The sequence below is a fragment of the Helianthus annuus genome, chromosome 13 (assembly GCF_002127325.2).
Source record: "Helianthus annuus cultivar XRQ/B chromosome 13, HanXRQr2.0-SUNRISE, whole genome shotgun sequence".
NCBI lineage: Eukaryota > Viridiplantae > Streptophyta > Magnoliopsida > Asterales > Asteraceae > Helianthus > Helianthus annuus.
In genome coordinates, this window is record NC_035445.2 from 93,297,906 (window position 1) to 93,321,362 (window position 23,457).

The 23,457-nt window shown below is 36.9% G+C and overlaps 1 long non-coding RNA gene across 1 annotated transcript; it reads left to right on the forward strand.

The window, feature by feature from the left end:
• The first annotated feature begins 20,080 nt into the window (after positions 1 to 20,080).
• LOC118485692 lies at positions 20,081 to 21,256 on the forward strand. The gene is made up of 3 exons (XR_004877530.1): positions 20,081 to 20,279; positions 20,358 to 20,579; positions 21,144 to 21,256. It is a non-coding gene; the product is annotated as an uncharacterized LOC118485692 (long non-coding RNA).
• Positions 21,257 to 23,457: the final 2,201 nt, after the last annotated feature.

The window sequence follows — 23,457 nt, forward strand, 5'->3', positions numbered from 1 at the left end:
AACTAGTTCACAACTAGTTATTTCTACCAAGATTTACATCAAAAATCAAACATCTATGTCTAGTGTTCATGAACTACATCAAGAACTTATAACATAACATCAATATTCATCAATTTAACACTCTAATCCGAGTGTTCATCATATTGTCATAAAACCCACTTAGCACATAATAGGGTAATTATCAAATCCCTAGTTTTGACACCAATCCATCAAGTTTTCAACTAGGGTTTGTTTCTAAACGAAGATTTCATCATAATAACACTCATAGATTCAACATTCATTTCAGAATTTCGATAATGGTTGTTCATCATAATGTCAAAGTATCACCAAATCATAAAATTCAACATACCTTGTGATCCCCACGACTAGGTGATCATTTATACGTGTTTATGCATCCGATTCGGGCTAGATTTGACCTTCAATTTGATGCTTTTGTTGAAATTAGGTTTAGACCCCTTTTTCTTCTCCCCTGGTCGATCGAACTAGAACACACACTTTTATGTGTGTTTTAATTTAATAATTTTTGTTTTATAAATGTTTTAATTAAAACATTTTCCTATTTACCCACCTTTAGTCCCTCATGTTTTGGTTTGTTTTAAGTAGGTCACAACCTAATTATTTCTAATAACATTCCCTCTAATTAACTAGGTTAATTATTCCTAGTTAACTTAATGGGTTCGGGATGTCATAACCTGTTTTATTTTAAGTCCCGTTAACTCGGCCTTTTACATACTTTGTTTTCTCTAGGTATTTATCCTCCTTTTTAATTAACATCGAGTTTATTTATTTAGATCCTAATATTTACCGGGTTAATTTTTACCACTAACGACATTTTACCCGTCATTTCTATTAACGTGGTTTGATTACCAAACCCGTTTTTGGGGTGTTACAAAGCTTTACTTACCTAACATTCGAATATGCTTCCCGTGCGCGTTAGTCCCGATTGACCCGCTTCTTTCCCAAGCTTCCATGTCGCTTATCAAGCATCAACTATCATATATCATTCTCAAGATAGTTAGCTTATTTATCATTCATCACAACCTTTTCATCACACGGATCTTATATTAAGTTTGTCATTTAACCTTATAACATGCTAATTTATCATTTCTTATCCAATTTCTTTAAACATACATACACATATATGATTTTCAAACATCATTAACATAAGCATATCATTACTTCTATCATATCATCAAAACCCACTTCATAACTACTTTGTTAATCACTTACAAGTGATCTAATCTCAAATTCCTCATAAGTTCAACATACAATTTGGTGTGTATACTACCTCCTAAGCATAGTATACAGCTAATTCATGCATATTCTTCTAATCTCACACATAATTCATCAAATTCTTTATTCTAATCAACATGAATCATCCATACATAAACATCGACCTACCAGTATCACATTTCTTTCAATCCCTCTAACAAGAATCCATCATATATATATCAAAATACATCAATAATAAGCAAGAATTTGGACATGGATGATTTACCCATGTCATCATCTTCACCATAACAAACGGGTTTCACCCTTAAACATCAAATTAACCTAAACCATGCATAATCCATGTTCTATATGATGATTCTAACACACACCCATTCTCAATTTCATACAAATTCGCAACTTACATCATAACCCACTTCGTGAAAGATCACCAATCTAACTTTTAAGACATACCTTATGATCCCCTCGTGTAGGTGATCATTAATCTGTGTTTATTCATGAATTTAGACCTCGATTCACCCTTCAATTTGATGATTCTTCATGCTTAGGGTTTCTTGAGCTCATGGAGCTCCTGCTCGTTCTAGAACACACACGATTTATGTGTTTGTGTGTGTTTTTCATATATTAAATTCAACTTTTACTTTGTGTAACGCTCTGTATTTTCGCGTTTTTCTTATTTTAGCAAGTCTGGTTGTACCTTCCACTTTTTGACACTTGTACTCTCTTTTATTCCTTTCGTTTCAGTTGTAATCAGAGATTATTGATCATAATGAAAAACGAGGTTATTTCCTTATACTTATGTGCAATTATTGTGCTTTTTGAACGATATATCAATTGGGAATCTTGGATCCTTTATTTAAGCAACACTAGATACAAGCCAAACTGATTAAACAATGTGATCATCCTTCACTCTTTATTGCACTTTTGACGCTTGATACTCGTTAAACCAGTTAAAACTAATTAACATAACAAGCTTCGAATTGTTATTCCCTTAAAGTTTGCAATTCCTAATTATAATTATTTTACTTTGATGTTTAAATAAATAAAAAAAATAAATTTATAATTTAAAAATATTTATATAAGTGTTTTAATAAATAAAATAATAAATTTTATAACTTAAAAGTATTATTACTTTATTTTTATAAACAAACAAGTTAGCCCCGTTAGATTTAGGTTATGTAAGTAACCTAGTTAGTTAAATCAAGTTAGTATAGTTAGTGTAATTAAAGGGGTCTGTTTGTAATATTTCGAAACTTAATAAAAAAATTAAAAGGTGAAGCCTAGAATCGAACCCGGGTTCACCCGGTTGCCATAACAGCATATAAACCAATGCACCACACCAAGTGTTTGTTGCAAAGTTTTGTAACCAACTTTTCTTATTCGCGCATTCAGCGGAGCATCTTTTTTTTTCTTAAACTTCTTTGCCGCCTACAACTGTGCACAGCGAAGAACACCCATTCTTTCGTTTCTTTTCTCGCTGATTATCCGGGATGGATTGAAGTTACGCGTGTTTCCATAATTACATCCATCAAGAACCTAGACTTGATACCATACATTGTACCATTCGAGACAACCACATTTCCTTCTTAAAAACCTTCGCAGATTTCGGATTTGATACGATTCCGCGTTTCCTTTTTGGCTCAATCACGAGCAATCATCAACTTGTTACCAAAACTTCGTGACCTCCGAACACTATAAAACCGAACCATTCACCACGGTTTTACCCTCACACCTTTCACCACACCACTCTCGTAATACACGGCCAAAGGAACAAGGAGCTTTACCGGAGACTCGCCGGAGTTCGAGGAGAATCGAAGTCGCCGGACTTTTACGTCGGAGTACGCTTGCTTATAAAGACAACCCATCGGAGAAACCCCGAAGTCGTCGAAGTAAGTCGAACTCACCGGAGTTTCAACGGAACTATCGAATCAACGTTTCGGTATCGATTCTCTCCTTTATTTCGTTCCACTTCATTCATGTTCAGTCGTTTTTGTTATTTTTGGAGAAGATGACTTAGAGTTCTACTCAAACAAAATAAAACCAAATAAAACTGAGTTATGGTTTAACAGTCTTTATAATGAAGAAAACGAAACCGAGTTTTTTTGTATAAAATTAAGACCCAAACCCAACACAAAACTGGACAATACTCCAGTGGTGTTGTGTGCTTGCACATAGACCAGAGTTCACGAGTTCGAACATAGGATCCGACATAGTCGTTGTTTTATTTATTTATTTATTTATTTTTTTTCATTATAAAATCAGAATATGATTCAATCTAAACAGTGCAGGTATATAATCAAAACCTTAAAGTCTAACAATAAAAAACTTATAGTTTTACTTTTATTCTCTTTTACAAATTAACCTCCAATTTACACCAAATAATAATCTTTTATTACCATCCATTAAAATAAGTAATTCTTATTATATCATTTATTTTAAAACATTAAATGTTAATATCACGTAAATTAAATTGCAAACACTGTATTGGGAATTAAATTCCTAATTTAACAATATCGTCCTTTTTAGGATAACTAGTGCGTTCGCACTCTTGGATTCTACCCAAACTTACTCGTGCGTACTTACAAGAAATCGCAACGTAATCAAAGTGAGTATACATGATCCCATTTTTATTTTAAACACTTTGGGTGCAACATGTATTCCTTATTCCAATTACACCTCACTTGAAACTATCTTAAACTCTATCCATGCTTTACATGAAACTACTTGATGCTTGTTAGACTTGTATGCTAATGTAAACTATTTGTGTCGATATATGCTTCATTAACTTTGCTAGCCCGCCTTAACAATTATAGCGCTATAGGGATAACGCACCGCCCACGAAACTTGGGGTATTGTTAAGTTAAACTATTTTACCTCCCGCGAAACTATTGGGATAGGCTATTTTAACGCGTTGGAAACTTGGGTTTGAACATATGGGTACACTTTTCGGCATACCGTTAAACTTGCAAATTGTGATTCATGTTGGATATGAGACTTGAAACTTTTTATACTATTATATTGTAAACAAACTTGTATACTCGCCAACATTATTTTTGTTGATATATTTTAATACATGTTGCAGGTTGAATGATGAGTTGATGCTATGAAGAATTTAGGTGGACTTAGATACACACCTAGATTAATTTTAGTTATTGAATGTTATGTTATTTTGAAGGAATGTTGACTTTTATTTTGGATCCTTGTATGACAATTTAGACTTGATATGAAATGGAATTTAAATTATTATTGTCACATAGTGTTATGATGTCTCTTGCAATCTATTTCGTCTCATCCCGATGTTTCCGCCATCGGTTGGGGTGTGACAGATTGGTATCAGAGCCATAACTATAGGGAATTAGGAAAAGTAGGAATGCTTTTACCTAGTCTATAGTTTAGGGGCTTTATCCTTATGTGTTGTTTAAAACTATCTTCCTTCTACCTTATTTTCTTCTCCCTATTCTCTTTGGCCTTTTAAACATACATGCCTTTCCTAAGGCTAACACAATACACACTTGGAGGCTTTGAAGACACTCTTATAACACAATCGAAACGACTCACCAAAATAGGGGTGATTCCCACATTTGGTGATGACTTTCACTCAACTATACTTTGTATTTTGCATGAAATCTACCCTCAAGATAGGAGTGATATCCAAACCTTGAAGGAAATTTCCATTTCTTATTCTAGTGGACCCTTATCTTTTGATAAGAACCAACCACACTAGGGTACGATGTTATCAAGTTAGAGGTGATACTCGCATCTTGTTTAACTAGTCCCACTCTTCGATTTTCAATCTCGCCAAAGTTTCGATTCTCCCAATCGATTAAGGACGTGTAGTAACTGGAAGGACAAATATCGTTAGTCGCTTCTCGATGAGAGTATTTGTCTATTAGGCCAAAGCACGTTTCCTTAATTCGAAAAGGACTTCGACTTACTTTGGAATAGTCTTATGTTACGTTCCGTGACAATCCACGTTTTACGTTGAATCTCTTTTATGCTACCTCAATTTTTATGTGTTTTATATTTGAACGTTACTTTCATTTCAAGCTTGGAGACACGCATTGCACTATCTTCGCAATCTGAAACAATTAATGATAATCCCTCGTGAACAAACTAAATTTACGATGCTTTCATTATTACACTACGTGGAATCCATGATTATGCTATGTGATACAATTTGAATCTCATACTATGTAAACCAATTTGGACACTTTTATGCTATGTGAAACTTTATGCTATGTGATTCATTTCATCAAAACAATTTTTCCTCAAACAACCATTGTGATCAAAGTCTCATCCTTTTCTTTTCTTTTCTTTCAAACTTCTAGATGGTATCTTCAAGCTCGTCTGAAAAGCCTAAGTCCAAGAAGAGTTCCCGCACTGGTTCCATCTCCAAAAAGGAACTCGTGGGCCTCATTGCTGAACAAATGGCTGACCAGATGGCCCGCGTTATACCTGATATAGTCAGCCGAATTCAAACCAGTGCAGATTCGCCCCATGGTTCTGTCGATTCCAAAGTGGACAAGCCCAAGACACCATTCCTCTTCAAGCAATTCATGGCTTGCAAACCCCTAGAATTTTCAGGCAAGGATGGTGCCACAGCGTTGCTCAATTGGTTTGACGCTATGGAAATTTCGTTTCGTCAAAGTGGTTGTCCTGACAACTTACGCACTCAGAACGCTACTGGGGTGTTCCGCTCAAGGGCCCTGGACTGGTGGACCTCTGAGCGGGGCATAAGAGGAGAAGATGCAGCCCACGCCTTGCCATGGGATGAACTAAAGAAGATCATGAAGGAGGAATTTTGTCCTCCGCATGAGCTCAGGAAGTTGGAGCAAGAGTTTTGGTTCCTAAAACAAGTCGGTGATGATAACGATGGCGTAACCACCCGTTTCAAGCAACTTAGCATACTCTGTCCTAGCCAGGTCGATACACCTGAAAAAGCCATCAACAAATACATCCACTGCTGCCCTGACTCTTTCATGAACCTTATGGAAGCTGCTCTTCCAGCAACCATAGAAGAAACCTATCGTTTGGCCGCTCGCCTTAACAGCAACATTGTCCTTCGTAGGAATTCTGAAAGGGCTTCCTCGAAGAACGCGCACCAAGCCACTGTTGGACCCTCCTCATCAACCAAAAAGAACCAGAACAAGAAGCGGAAGGCTTCTAGTCAGAATTGTGCGGTTGTTACTCCGCCTAATCCTGCTACACCTGCACCCGAACGAAAACCATACGATGGGATTCATCCCAAGTGTAACACTTGCAACCTTCACCATCCCACCAATGTCAAATGCCGCCATTGTACCATTTGCAACCGTTTTGGCCATAACACCACCCATTGCAAAAACAACCCCAACAACGTCAGAGCCTGCTTCAAATGTGGTGACACAACTCATCTTCGTCCCCAATGCCCTCAGCTGAACCAAGGACAACAACAACAGCAAGCTCCTCGAGGACGAGCATTCAATATCAACGCTAAGCAGGCGCAAAACGACAATGAAGTCGTCAATGGTACGTTCCTTGTTAATAATATTTATGCTTCGATATTATTTGACACTGGTGCGGACAAGAGCTTTGTGTCCGCTGAATTTGAATCTTTGCTAAATTGTGCACGCTCCATACTACCTAAGTCATTCTCTGTCGAAGTTGCCAATGGCAAATCTATCTCAGTCAATTCTATTCTTCGCGATTGTCGTCTTACTCTTAACGAACACGTTTTCCCCATCGACCTTATACCCATGCAAATGGGTAGCTTCGATGTTATAGTAGGCATGGATTGGCTTCGTAAGAACCATGCTGAAATCGCTTGTCATGAGAAGTATGTTCGTTTGCCTCTTCCATCTGGTGATACTTTACACGTTTATGGAGACCGACCTTCTAGAGAACTAAAGTTGATGTCATGCACCCAAGCGAATAGATACTTACGGAAACAGTACTTTGCCTTTTTAGCCCACGTAGTGGAAGAAAAGGGCAAGGGAAGGAGCATAAGTGATGTTCCAGTGGTGTGTGATTTCCCAGACGTCTTTCCTGAAGATTTACCTGGTCCTCCTCCATCTCGATCTGTTGATTTTCGTATTGATCTTATACCTGGTGCGACTCCTGTTGCTAGAGCTCCCTATCGGCTTGCACCTTCCGAGATGCAAGAATTGTCAAGTCAACTTCAAGAACTCCTCGATAAGGGTTTCATACGACCAAGTACCTCACCTTGGGGTGCTCCTGTACTCTTCGTCAAAAAGAAGGATGGCTCGTTTCGCATGTGCATAGACTATCGCGAGCTTAACAAACTCACTGTCAAAAATCGTTATCCTCTTCCTCGTATCGACGATCTCTTTGATCATCTTCAAGGCGCAACTTGTTTCTCTAAGATCGATCTTCGATCTGGTTATCATCAGCTTCGTGTTCTCGAAGAGGACATTCCTAAAACCGCTTTTCGCACTCGCTATGGACACTACGAGTTTGTGGTTATGCCTTTTGGCTTGACCAACGCACCAGCTGTGTTCATGGATCTAATGAATCGTGTTTGTAAACCATACTTGGATCGTTTCGTAATCGTTTTCATCGATGACATTCTTATTTATTCAAAAACGCAAGCTGATCATGAACGTCATTTACGCCTCATACTCGAACTTTTGCGTGGTGAACACCTATACGCAAAGTTTTCCAAGTGCGAATTCTGGATCAAAGAAGTCCAATTCCTGGGTCACGTCGTTAGTGAGAAAGGAATTCATGTCGACCCTGCCAAAATCGAAGCTGTGAAGAATTGGATCGCGCCTAAATCCCCATCTGAGATTCGCTCTTTCCTAGGATTGGCGGGTTACTATCGCCGATTCATCTTGAACTTTTCAAAGATCGCCGTTCCCCTCACCATGTTAACACAAAAAGAGAAACCTTTTGTTTGGGGTCCTGAACAAGAGGAATCCTTTCAAACCCTCAAGGACTTGCTTTGCAATGCTCCTGTTCTAGCTCTCCCTGATGGGAACGATGACTTCGTGGTATATTGCGATGCCTCAAACCGTGGTCTTGGCTGTGTTCTCATGCAACGAGACAAGGTCATCGCTTATGCTTCCCGCCAACTCAAAATACATGAGAAAAACTATACTACCCATGATTTCGAGCTTGGCGCAGTTGTTTTTGCGCTAAAGATTTGGCGACACTACCTATATGGTACCAAGTGTGTGGTTTTCACTGACCACAAGAGTCTACAACACATCTTTAACCAAAAGGAACTAAACATGCGTCAGCGTCGTTGGGTGGAATTGCTTAACGACTACGATTGCGAAATTCGCTACCATCCTGGCAAAGCAAATGTAGTAGCCGATGCACTTAGTCGTAAGACTCATGTTTGTAGCATTCGTTGTTTACAAATCTCTAGTGATCTTCACACTTGCATTCGTGAAGCTCAATTTTCGTCCGCCAACGAAGGGAGCCTAATTGTTGAAATACGAGGTGCTTCTATAGATCAACTCGTAACAAAATCAGATGGACTTCAATACTACCTTGATCGCATCTGGGTGCCAGATCGCGACAATCTTCGTGAACTCATCATGAACGAGGCACACAAATCCAAGTACTCGATTCATCCTGGTGCTGATAAGATGTACCACGGTCTTCGTACATCCTATTGGTGGCCTGGTATGAAGAAGGACATCGCCTCTTATGTGTCTAAGTGCCTCACTTGTTCGAAAGTCAAAGCTGAACATCAGCGTCCTTCTGGTCTACTTGAACAACCTGAAATCCCCGTTTGGAAGTGGGATAGCATTGCTATGGACTTCATAACCAAACTTCCTAGAACATCTTCTGGTTATGATAGCATTTGGGTCATCATTGACCGTCTGACTAAATCAGCTCATTTTCTTCCTATTCGTGAAGGTTTCAAGGTTGAGAAACTTGCTCGAGTCTATACTGATGAAATCATCTGCCGTCATGGCATTCCTTTGGACATCATCTCTGACCGCGATGGTCGTTTCACTTCGCGTCTTTGGCAAACTTTCCAGTCCGCTATGGGTTCACATTTGAATCTCAGTACGGCCTTTCATCCTCAAACGGATGGACAGACTGAACGTACTATCCAAACCCTAGAGGACATGCTCCGTTCTTGTGTCATCGACTTTGGTGGTAGTTGGGATGCGCATTTACCATTGATCGAGTTCTCGTATAACAACAGCTATCACTCCAGTATTCAAATGGCTCCGTTCGAAGCTTTGTATGGACGCAAGTGCCGATCTCCCATCAGCTGGCATGAGATTGGTGACAAACAATTTACTGGCCCTGAACTTATACAAGAAACGACGGATAAGATCCTTCAAATCCGCGACAACTTGCTCAAGGCTAGAAGTCGACAAAAGAGTTATGCCGACAAGAGACGTAAGCCTTTGGAATTCAATGTTGGAGATCATGTGTTACTCAAAGTATCTCCTTGGAAGGGAGTAGTTCGTTTTGGTAAGAAGGGTAAACTTGCTCCTCGCTATGTTGGTCCTTTCAAGATACTCGAGAGGATTGGCAAAGTGGCTTATCGACTTGACTTACCTCAAGAACTTAGCAACGTGCATCCAACTTTTCATGTCTCGAACCTCAAGAAGTGTCTGGCTGAAGAAGGACTTCATGTCCCTATTGGCGACTTGCAAATAAATGACACTCTTCATTTTGTGGAGAAACCGGTCGAAATCATGGACCGAGGAACCAAGCAGCTCAGGCGCAGCAAAATTCCCATAGTCAAGGTTCGTTGGGAAGGGAAGCGTGGTGCCGAATTTACTTGGGAACTTGAAAGTGAGATGAAGACCAAGTATCCACAACTCTTCGTTCAGCCTTCCTCTTAAAGATTTCGAGGACGAAATCTCCTAAAGTAGGGGAGACTGTAACGCTCTGTATTTTCGCGTTTTTCTTATTTTAGCAAGTCTGGTTGTACCTTCCACTTTTTGACACTTGTACTCTCTTTTATTCCTTTCGTTTCAGTTGTAATCAGAGATTATTGATCATAATGAAAAACGAGGTTATTTCCTTATACTTATGTGCAATTATTGTGCTTTTTGAACGATATATCAATTGGGAATCTTGGATCCTTTATTTAAGCAACACTAGATACAAGCCAAACTGATTAAACAATGTGATCATCCTTCACTCTTTATTGCACTTTTGACGCTTGATACTCGTTAAACCAGTTAAAACTAATTAACATAACAAGCTTCGAATTGTTATTCCCTTAAAGTTTGCAATTCCTAATTATAATTATTTTACTTTGATGTTTAAATAAATAAAAAAATAAATTTATAATTTAAAAATATTTATATAAGTGTTTTAATAAATAAAATAATAAATTTTATAACTTAAAAGTATTATTACTTTATTTTTATAAACAAACAAGTTAGCCCCGTTAGATTTAGGTTATGTAAGTAACCTAGTTAGTTAAATCAAGTTAGTATAGTTAGTGTAATTAAAGGGGTCTGTTTGTAATATTTCGAAACTTAATAAAAAAATTAAAAGGTGAAGCCTAGAATCGAACCCGGGTTCACCCGGTTGCCATAACAGCATATAAACCAATGCACCACACCAAGTGTTTGTTGCAAAGTTTTGTAACCAACTTTTCTTATTCGCGCATTCAGCGGAGCATCTTTTTTTTTCTTAAACTTCTTTGCCGCCTACAACTGTGCACAGCGAAGAACACCCATTCTTTCGTTTCTTTTCTCGCTGATTATCCGGGATGGATTGAAGTTACGCGTGTTTCCATAATTACATCCATCAAGAACCTAGACTTGATACCATACATTGTACCATTCGAGACAACCACATTTCCTTCTTAAAAACCTTCGCAGATTTCGGATTTGATACGATTCCGCGTTTCCTTTTTGGCTCAATCACGAGCAATCATCAACTTGTTACCAAAACTTCGTGACCTCCGAACACTATAAAACCGAACCATTCACCACGGTTTTACCCTCACACCTTTCACCACACCACTCTCGTAATACACGGCCAAAGGAACAAGGAGCTTTACCGGAGACTCGCCGGAGTTCGAGGAGAATCGAAGTCGCCGGACTTTTACGTCGGAGTACGCTTGCTTATAAAGACAACCCATCGGAGAAACCCCGAAGTCGTCGAAGTAAGTCGAACTCACCGGAGTTTCAACGGAACTATCGAATCAACGTTTCGGTATCGATTCTCTCCTTTATTTCGTTCCACTTCATTCATGTTCAGTCGTTTTTGTTATTTTTGGAGAAGATGACTTAGAGTTCTACTCAAACAAAATAAAACCAAATAAAACTGAGTTATGGTTTAACAGTCTTTATAATGAAGAAAACGAAACCGAGTTTTTTTGTATAAAATTAAGACCCAAACCCAACACAAAACTGGACAATACTCCAGTGGTGTTGTGTGCTTGCACATAGACCAGAGTTCACGAGTTCGAACATAGGATCCGACATAGTCGTTGTTTTATTTATTTATTTATTTATTTTTTTTCATTATAAAATCAGAATATGATTCAATCTAAACAGTGCAGGTATATAATCAAAACCTTAAAGTCTAACAATAAAAAACTTATAGTTTTACTTTTATTCTCTTTTACAAATTAACCTCCAATTTACACCAAATAATAATCTTTTATTACCATCCATTAAAATAAGTAATTCTTATTATATCATTTATTTTAAAACATTAAATGTTAATATCACGTAAATTAAATTGCAAACACTGTATTGGGAATTAAATTCCTAATTTAACAATATCGTCCTTTTTAGGATAACTAGTGCGTTCGCACTCTTGGATTCTACCCAAACTTACTCGTGCGTACTTACAAGAAATCGCAACGTAATCAAAGTGAGTATACATGATCCCATTTTTATTTTAAACACTTTGGGTGCAACATGTATTCCTTATTCCAATTACACCTCACTTGAAACTATCTTAAACTCTATCCATGCTTTACATGAAACTACTTGATGCTTGTTAGACTTGTATGCTAATGTAAACTATTTGTGTCGATATATGCTTCATTAACTTTGCTAGCCCGCCTTAACAATTATAGCGCTATAGGGATAACGCACCGCCCACGAAACTTGGGGTATTGTTAAGTTAAACTATTTTACCTCCCGCGAAACTATTGGGATATGCTATTTTAACGCGTTGGAAACTTGGGTTTGAACATATGGGTACACTTTTCGGCATACCGTTAAACTTGCAAATTGTGATTCATGTTGGATATGAGACTTGAAACTTTTTATACTATTATATTGTAAACAAACTTGTATACTCGCCAACATTATTTTTGTTGATATATTTTAATACATGTTGCAGGTTGAATGATGAGTTGATGCTATGAAGAATTTAGGTGGACTTAGATACACACCTAGATTAATTTTAGTTATTGAATGTTATGTTATTTTGAAGGAATGTTGACTTTTATTTTGGATCCTTGTATGACAATTTAGACTTGATATGAAATGGAATTTAAATTATTATTGTCACATAGTGTTATGATGTCTCTTGCAATCTATTTCGTCTCATCCCGATGTTTCCGCCATCGGTTGGGGTGTGACACTTTGCCCCACTTTAGTCCCTCAAGTTTGCCATTAAATAATATTGGCACAACTATCATTCTTTAATTGCTTTTTACCACATTCCTAACTAGGTTAAATAGCCTAGTTGTTTATTTCATGATATACCATATCAGAACATTTACCGAATATAAACATTCAGGTTTTGGGGTGTTACATTAACTGCCTATTTGGCCAATCGGCCTGATAGTTCTGGTCTCCGGAGTACTTTTTGGAGGGGCTGATCCGTCATTAGGGTGACCTTGTGTGCTTGGAAGTATCTTCTAAGTCTTCGGGATGCAAAGACAAGAGCCAGAGCTAACTTCTCCAGAGGCATATAGCGTTCCTCAGGACCTTTGAGGGTCCTGCTGATGAAGTATATTGTGATCAGTCTTCCCTCCCTTTCCACCATCATTACTGCACTTATGGTTGTCTTCGAGGCAGATAAATACAAAAGCAAGTCCTCCCCGAGGACTGGAGTGGCTAAGGTTGGGAGCTTACAGATGTAATCTTTCATTTCTTGGAAATTGGCTTTAGCTTCTGGGGTCCATCTGAACTTGTCTATCTGGAGACAGTCTTTCAGCACCTTCATGAAGGGAAGGGTCCTGTCATGAAGAACATTAAGACTTCGCTTCACTTTTATATTCCGACTTTGTCCTCAAGTTTGATGTTTTACAAAAATGGCCCGTTAAGAGACTTATTTTCATTCTCCGGGTTCGAGTGTAAGTACACCCCCTCCCAATGGATATGTTAATCATTTTACATGTTTACATACTACAAAAAAATGCCAATTAGTGGCACACACGTCTAATGGCATTTGCTTATTGTGCCACTAATTTAAACCAGAGCCTGGCTCCCTCTGTTAGAGTTTGTACGAACATGTGGCACCAAACCGGCATAGGCCACCGTCCCAATTGCCTGCACCTTTGAAAGCATGAAGGTGATCCTCAGGGTCTCTTGTCCCGTCATACCTGTTGATGTTCAGAGGTAGCTTAGTCTTGGGGGGCATGGGTGCTTCAGCGATTCTCCTGGTGAATTTTGAAATCTCGGCCAAATCTCATCTCGAGGGAGGTAAGGCTGATCCAGGCCGTCGTCACTTTGATTCTCCTTTTCCTTTTATTTTCCCTTCTGCTTCTTCCCTGTAATGAGGTCCTCTCTCTCCTCCGAGGACATCTGCCTGAGGGCTGTCATGAAGGTTTCTAGAGGGTCAGTGCCACCGTTTTTGCTTTGGGGATCTACCCCTTCCTGGTTGGGTAGTGTGTCAAAGGATAGCCTAGCCCTGAGGCTGTCGAGCCTCTCCTGTCTTTCTAAGTCCTCGAGATGCCTTTTCAGCTTCTCTCTATGCATGGCGACGAAATTGGGGTGATGGCTTCTACTTTTTCCAGGGTTTTCACCTGATTCTCATTTTCTTCTTCATGAGTGATGTCTCCCATCGTGACTCTGTTATGGTCGTCCTGTACCGTTTGTATGGTTCGTGCACTTGGTGGTGTCGCCATGCTGCTTCTTTTTGAATGGGTTATTACAACGTCGGTGTTTTGGAGTGAGAATATCAGCTAGACTGAATAGTCCCATGGATGGCGCCAATGTCGAATACCCAAATCCCTGATGACGTTCAAAGGGTCTTCACTGACGTCAGAATATCCCAGCCTTCGTTTGCTACAAAAAAGGAAACCGTTAGCCTCGTCATGGAGGGCCCCAGAGGGGGGATCCGTGACCAAGCTCCGACGTGAGAATAAGTAAACTTGCCGGAGAGTAAGAGAGTGACTTATTCCGATGAGTGTGTTCACCGGAACAATCTCTATGGTGTGAATATGATATAAATGTGTGTGTATATTTAATATAACAGAATTGTGGTTGGAATAAATGAGAGCATTAAGTGAGATACCTTGGACTTGCCTTTTAGATCATTCTTTGCCTTCCTTATATAGTCGGAATCCCTTATCTTTCCAATGGGATCATACCGAGATGATCTAACGGATTCTATCGGTCTTTGGGGAACTCAGACACGTGTCTGAGCCCCAACGGTAGGATTGTATCCTCATTTAATGGTGCCGGCTTGGTGGTACAGTGCCAACCGGAGATCCTATTCTTATCAGGCATTTAATGCTTTCTTTTCTTTGTAAAGTATCTCTTTTCCTGCCTGTTTCAAGAGAAAGTCCCTTAATGGGCAAGTATCAGCATTTGGGCACTTATCTGTTGGACCTACATGAGATCAGCCCATGACGGGTAAATGGGGCAACCTATGGGCCCGTCGTCACCACTAATTAACATATATCCATTTTTAATTATATATAATACTTATTATTAAAATTTAAATATATAACACAATATATATTATTCTGTTTTTATCATAGTTTTTATATATAGTATTAAACATTAATTAAACATATCAACTAAAATTTATATAATAATTGGCTCGTTTAGAATCGCGAGCCATATTTAGCTCGATTAGTAAAGCCCGGGCTCGGTTATTAAACAAGCTTATTTTCTGAATTCGAGCTCAAGCTCGTATAAGCTTGGCTTGATTTAAGCTTTTAATGATCCAATTAGGGATGTTCATGAGCCGATCTGATCCGATCGAGGGTCTGCTCGTGCTCGTGCTCGGATTGAATTACAACCGATCCGATCCAATCAGATCGAATTTGCGAAACCGAGCACAAAAGTGGTGCTCATGCTCGGATTGAATTTGAATCGAGCGGATCGTTTTCTCTCGATTGAATTATAAGGCTGTGTTCAACAAAAACAAATCCTAAGTTAATTAAAACATGTCCAACACCTTACTAACAAAAGCAATACATAACTAAAATCATGATTCTAAAAATGTTCTTAACAGTCAGATGAGATCGAACAATCAGATTATGACATTGTTTTAGGAATTAAGAATTTAGGGTCAGATTTTGGTGTGTGGCAGCGGCGATATGCAGATCGAACATTCGAACAATCAGTTTATGACTATGTGATTGTTTTAGGAATTAGGGATTTAGTGTAAGATTTTGGTATTAACTATTAAGTTGGGCTAGTATATTTTTTAGGCTTTTAATCTTTAAAATCTATAATATATATATATATATATATATATATATATATATATATAGGGTAAGGATAGTGTAAAAAGGGCCTAAAGTGTGAGAAGTGTGAGAAGTGTATTATAACACTATATATAATACTATATAACACCATATAAACACCGTATAACAACATGTAACACCATATAATACCATATAACACTATGTAACACTATATATCATTATATAACAAATATAACACTATAAATCTATCATAGACATGCTATCAGACAACCTATAGTGTTATATTTGTTATATAATGATATATAGTGTTACATAGTGTTATATGGTATTATATGGTGTTACATGTTGTTATACGGTGTTTATATGGTGTTATATAGTATTATATATAGTGTTATAATACACTTCTTACACTTCTCACACTTTGAACACTTTTTACAGGATCCTCTATGTAATATTCAGAATTTTAATAAATAATATAGTAGATAAATACAAGTTTAGTTATTTTTAGATGTATAATAATAATAAATTAAAACTCTTTATGTTAATGTTAAATTAGTTATTATAAAAAAAATGAAAATGAAATGCTATGTATTTTTTTTGTGTTACGTAAATGAAAAGAAAAGCATAGTGTTTTTATGCATATGATAATATATATGCTTATTTCAAATTGATCGGCAAACTGGTTCCTATCTCTTTGGCCATATTTTTTCTTTATAACTTTAAATGCTAGATCTCAAACTAACCAGCCGAGAATTACTCTTTTAAACACCCCATCGATCCCTTTTAAAAATCTCATAACCTTTGCTTGTGAATCTGAGTTTCTTTCCAAGCTTGTGCCACCCAATGGAAGTCCATCGCTGTCGCCAAATTCCGTTGTTCGATTCCTTCGATCCGCAACCTGGTACCATGTTATTATCATCTTCTTAGCCATATTTCTGTTCATACCAAGTTGCTTAGTCTTTATTTGTTTAATCACTAGTTGTATTCCGACGACTTCGACAACGGTCACCAACGGACGACCGCCACTTCCTGTTATAATCGCCGCCACCATTGGTCCGGGATCCTACCAGTTCACAGCCACGCTACGTGTACCGGCAGCCGTAAATCATAAACTATCCCTTTCGCTCGCTTTAGTTCAGTTCCGTGTGACCATCCGAAGTGCTAACGGTGCGTCTCCGGCTAACTCCGTTTGATTGATAAGGTACTAGATCGAACCCGCATCCTAATTTAAAGTGTTTATACGAATTCCAGTTCATTCCAATGGTTCCGTCGACTAAGGTTTTTAAAATTGGAAGTTGTTTATGATCGGATTAACTTTGTACTGTGTTGCGTAAGTGTGTGACTGTCGCAAAACTCACGATCCATAATATTTGAAAGAGAAAACAGAAATTTAATGGTGATATATCACTAAATATTATGGGGGAGTGCATGGGGGTATTGTATACTGTGTCATTCATGGTGTATACATAGTGATATTTTATTAACTAAAGCATATTTTAGATCTTATAATACCTTTATGTACCTGATATATATATATATATTTTTAATCATTTTGTTAGAATTAGAATATTATTAATCATGTTTTATAAATCTAAACATACACTTTATCTTAAATCCTTTTTTAAGATGTTAGTATAAATGAAATTATACTTTGGTTATTTTTGTTAATAAAAGGTTAACTTGTCGCCGGGAACCACTCAACGAATGAACCACTTAATGTATATAAATTTTCATAAAACTAATTAAGATTATAACGGGATTATAGGTTTTTGATTTTTCGGGTCGACTTGATTATTTGGTTTTGCTTTGCTTGCTAATAAGGTACGGATTCTGTTTTCTTTTCATCATAGTATTATTATTCACGTCCGTTACTTTGTAGTACGGGTATTTTCGCTAGTTGTTTCTCTTTCGTGATTAGTATTTGTTGTAGCATGCAATAAACCTTAGATTTTGTGCTCGTTATTGCATGTTCCCTTTAGACTTATGTCAAGAAACTTTTATTTCTGATACGCTTTGTACTCTGTCACCCGAGCAATTATAAGTTACTTGTCGTTGGGGCGTCAACGGCATGGCACTCATCGTGACGGTGCGTAACTAAAGTTCACGGCGTTTCTAGTTTGTGCTTGTGTAGCACATGGCCCCTAGAGGCGAATAGATCGATCTTAGCTCTGACTCCTGACTCCTGACTCCTGTTGAGATGGAATAATGTGTGTACGCCTACATGCACCATCTCGGCGCATGGACTATAGCCATGCATGCCTCTGTTTAGGCTCGTGGGTGCTTCTATATTACGTGACTTGTTTTACTGTTATATGTTGTCACGTATGTCTTGTCTCTGTTATGATATGTTGATATGTTTATATGCATCTGATTATGTTCAGTATCTGTTATCTGTTCAGTATAAGTTTTGGGACTCAAGTTATGTAAGTATCTGTTTCAGTGCCAGAATTTCAGTCTCTGTTTTCAGCATTTGTCCGGTGTCCGCCTCAGTATTTGCTTTAGAACTGTTTTGTTTCCAGTATCGGGTTGCATAATCTTTACAAGTATTAGATTACTATGTTTTCAAAACTCAGGTTATCTAAGCTATTTTGTTGATTAAATATATATATTTTGAAATTAGAAATATAATTGTTTTGGTTAGATAATGTTTCGCTAAGAAATTCGAGTTATCATTTGATTTTGATCTAAACCTAAATGTTTATTCATAACATAGTAATTTCTATATTTTTCTCGTTTTAAAGGAATTGGGATTTTTAAACAGTATTATATTATAAGTAAAACTATTTGAAAGAAGGAAAATTGTTTTAATTTCAAATGAGGTTCAATGTCAGTCTCAGTTCAGTTTCCGTTGTGTGGTGTTTCGTTCCCATTTGTTCGCCTTTAAATGTACTGTTGATTTCTCCGTTACTGAGCAACTTTTTGGCTCAGCCGTAGTTTCTTTCTTGTGTTTGTCTTATTTGTTTGGCAGGTAATTTGGGAAACGTGGGGAATAAGTGAAGAGTCTCGTGAAGATAAAGATTTATTTGTATTTCGGTAATGTAATGAAAATGTAATTAGGATCTTTTGATTTCAACGTTATGGATTGGTTTTAGTTTTGATATCAGTATGAGTGACACGTCAGCCTATCCAGGTTGGGGTGTTACAGTTATGGTATCAGAGCCAAGGCTCTTTCCTGTAGAAAAATTAAACCTTAAAAACAACCTGTGAGTTAATGGGTAGACGTTGGGTTAGGATTTCGACTTTCAATCAATCTTGTTACTTATTAGTTCGTCGTCTTTGGGTCTATCTGATTGAGGCGTTTCTTTTGTCAATCGTTACTAGATCTGCTTATGATCATGTTCACTATCTGATTTTGTTTCCGTATCGGGTGTAGCTATTTGATACGGTATCCACATTGGTTTGGGTTGTTATTTGTTTTAGTGCCAGGTTTGTTTTTAGATTTAGATGTAGATTGTGTGTTTAGCTTTATAGTTGTCAACACATGTTTTAAGGGTCTGTATCAGTATTTGTTTTGCTTGGTTTGTCTCCAGTTTCACATCAGTTTTACGTTTTATCAAGATAAACACTTCTACGTTTGTTATCTTTTCGATATGTCTTAAAATTATAAAAATTGACCATGCTTTCCTTTATCGTTAGTATTTCTTTCCTTACAATTTGAATAGGTCATTGAGATGCATGGCGGGAGGACAATTAGGGCACGGTTGTAAGATAATTGACAATTACGGTCATGAACGTAATCGTGAATTATAGGTACATATGTGCGCTTTTAGATTCCTGTTATGTAGATTGATGTCTATCCGAGTCTACTTATGTCTTACTACTCTTATATTTCATATGTTTGATATCTTTGTCTGATCTATATGAATTTCGATCCGATTTAGTCCTCGTTTACTTGTCACCATAAAAGTTCAGTATTAATAAAGTACCATATTTTGTATCTGAATTTATTATGTTTGTTATGTATCCGTTATGTTGATATATGTGTGTCATTCATACTTAGCAATTTTGAGGACAAAATTTTTTTTAGGAGGGTAGAATTGTAATATTCAGAATTTTAATAAATAATATAGTAGATAAATACAAGTTTAGTTATTTTTAGATGTATAATAATAATAATAAATTAAAACTCTTTATGTTAATGTTAAATTAGTTATTATAAAAAAATTGAAAATGAAATGCTATGTATTTTTTTTGTGTTACGTAAATGAAAAGAAAAGCATAGTGTTTTTATGCATATGATAATATATATGCTTATTTCAAATTGATCGGCAAACTGGTTCCTATCTCTTTGGCCATATTTTTTCTTTATAACTTTAAATGCTAGATCTCAAACTAACCAGCCGAGAATTACTCTTTTAAACACCCCATCGATCCCTTTTAAAAATCTCATAACCTTTGCTTGTGAATCTGAGTTTCTTTCCAAGCTTGTGCCACCCAATGGAAGTCCATCGCTGTCGCCAAATTCCGTTGTTCGATTCCTCCGATCCGCAACCTGGTACCATGTTATTATCATCTTCTTAGCCATATTTCTGTTCATACCAAGTTGCTTAGTCTTTATTTGTTTAATCACTAGTTGTATTCCGACGACTTCGACAACGGTCACCAACGGACGACCGCCACTTCCTGTTATAATCGCCGCCACCATTGGTCCGGGATCCTACCAGTTCACAGCCACGCTACGTGTACCGGCAGCCGTAAATCATAAACTATCCCTTTCGCTCGCTTTAGTTCAGTTCCGTGTGACCATCCGAAGTGCTAACGGTGCGTCTCCGGCTAACTCCGTTTGATTGATAAGGTACTAGATCGAACCCGCATCCTAATTTAAAGTGTTTATACGAATTCCAGTTCATTCCAATGGTTCCGTCGACTAAGGTTTTTAAAATTGGAAGTTGTTTATGATCGGATTAACTTTGTACTGTGTTGCGTAAGTGTGTGACTGTCGCAAAACTCACGATCCATAATATTTGAAAGAGAAAACAGAAATTTAATGGTGATATATCACTAAATATTATGGGGGAGTGCATGGGGGTATTGTATACTGTGTCATTCATGGTGTATACATAGTGATATTTTATTAACTAAAGCATATTTTAGATCTTATAATACCTTTATGTACCTGATATATATATATATATTTTTAATCATTTTGTTAGAATTAGAATATTATTAATCATGTTTTATAAATCTAAACATACACTTTATCTTAAATCCTTTTTTAAGATGTTAGTATAAATGAAATTATACTTTGGTTATTTTTGTTAATAAAAGGTTAACTTGTCGCCGGGAACCACTCAACGAATGAACCACTTAATGTATATAAATTTTCATAAAACTAATTAAGATTATAACGGGATTATAGGTTTTTGATTTTTCGGGTCGACTTGATTATTTGGTTTTGCTTTGCTTGCTAATAAGGTACGGATTCTGTTTTCTTTTCATCATAGTATTATTATTCACGTCCGTTACTTTGTAGTACGGGTATTTTCGCTAGTTGTTTCTCTTTCGTGATTAGTATTTGTTGTAGCATGCAATAAACCTTAGATTTTGTGCTCGTTATTGCATGTTCCCTTTAGACTTATGTCAAGAAACTTTTATTTCTGATACGCTTTGTACTCTGTCACCCGAGCAATTATAAGTTACTTGTCGTTGGGGCGTCAACGGCATGGCACTCATCGTGACGGTGCGTAACTAAAGTTCACGGCGTTTCTAGTTTGTGCTTGTGTAGCACATGGCCCCTAGAGGCGAATAGATCGATCTTAGCTCTGACTCCTGACTCCTGACTCCTGTTGAGATGGAATAATGTGTGTACGCCTAGATGCACCATCTCGGCGCATGGACTATAGCCATGCATGCCTCTGTTTAGGCTCGTGGGTGCTTCTATATTACGTGACTTGTTTTACTGTTATATGTTGTCACGTATGTCTTGTCTCTGTTATGATATGTTGATATGTTTATATGCATCTGATTATGTTCAGTATCTGTTATCTGTTCAGTATAAGTTTTGGGACTCAAGTTATGTAAGTATCTGTTTCAGTGCCAGAATTTCAGTCTCTGTTTTCAGCATTTGTCCGGTGTCCGCCTCAGTATTTGCTTTAGAACTGTTTTGTTTCCAGTATCGGGTTGCATAATCTTTACAAGTATTAGATTACTATGTTTTCAAAACTCAGGTTATCTAAGCTATTTTGTTGATTAAATATATATATTTTGAAATTAGAAATATAATTGTTTTGGTTAGATAATGTTTCGCTAAGAAATTCGAGTTATCATTTGATTTTGATCTAAACCTAAATGTTTATTCATAACATAGTAATTTCTATATTTTTCTCGTTTTAAAGGAATTGGGATTTTTAAACAGTATTATATTATAAGTAAAACTATTTGAAAGAAGGAAAATTGTTTTAATTTCAAATGAGGTTCAATGTCAGTCTCAGTTCAGTTTCCGTTGTGTGGTGTTTCGTTCCCATTTGTTCGCCTTTAAATGTACTGTTGATTTCTCCGTTACTGAGCAACTTTTTGGCTCAGCCGTAGTTTCTTTCTTGTGTTTGTCTTATTTGTTTGGCAGGTAATTTGGGAAACGTGGGGAATAAGTGAAGAGTCTCGTGAAGATAAAGATTTATTTGTATTTCGGTAATGTAATGAAAATGTAATTAGGATCTTTTGATTTCAACGTTATGGATTGGTTTTAGTTTTGATATCAGTATGAGTGACACGTCAGCCTATCCAGGTTGGGGTGTTACAGTTATGGTATCAGAGCCAAGGCTCTTTCCTGTAGAAAAATTAAACCTTAAAAACAACCTGTGAGTTAATGGGTAGACGTTGGGTTAGGATTTCGACTTTCAATCAATCTTCTTACTTATTAGTTCGTCGTCTTTGGGTCTATCTGATTGAGGCGTTTCTTTTGTCAATCGTTACTAGATCTGCTTATGATCATGTTCACTATCTGATTTTGTTTCCGTATCGGGTGTAGCTATTTGATACGGTATCCACATTGGTTTGGGTTGTTATTTGTTTTAGTGCCAGGTTTGTTTTTAGATTTAGATGTAGATTGTGTGTTTAGCTTTATAGTTGTCAACACATGTTTTAAGGGTCTGTATCAGTATTTGTTTTGCTTGGTTTGTCTCCAGTTTCACATCAGTTTTACGTTTTATCAAGATAAACACTTCTACGTTTGTTATCTTTTCGATATGTCTTAAAATTATAAAAATTGACCATGCTTTCCTTTATCGTTAGTATTTCTTTCCTTACAATTTGAATAGGTCATTGAGATGCATGGCGGGAGGACAATTAGGGCACGGTTGTAAGATAATTGACAATTACGGTCATGAACGTAATCGTGAATTATAGGTACATATGTGCGCTTTTAGATTCCTGTTATGTAGATTGATGTCTATCCGAGTCTACTTATGTCTTACTACTCTTATATTTCATATGTTTGATATCTTTGTCTGATCTATATGAATTTCGATCCGATTTAGTCCTCGTTTACTTGTCACCATAAAAGTTCAGTATTAATAAAGTACCATATTTTGTATCTGAATTTATTATGTTTGTTATGTATCCGTTATGTTGATATATGTGTGTCATTCATACTTAGCAATTTTGAGGACAAAATTTTTTTTAGGAGGGTAGAATTGTAATATTCAGAATTTTAATAAATAATATAGTAGATAAAT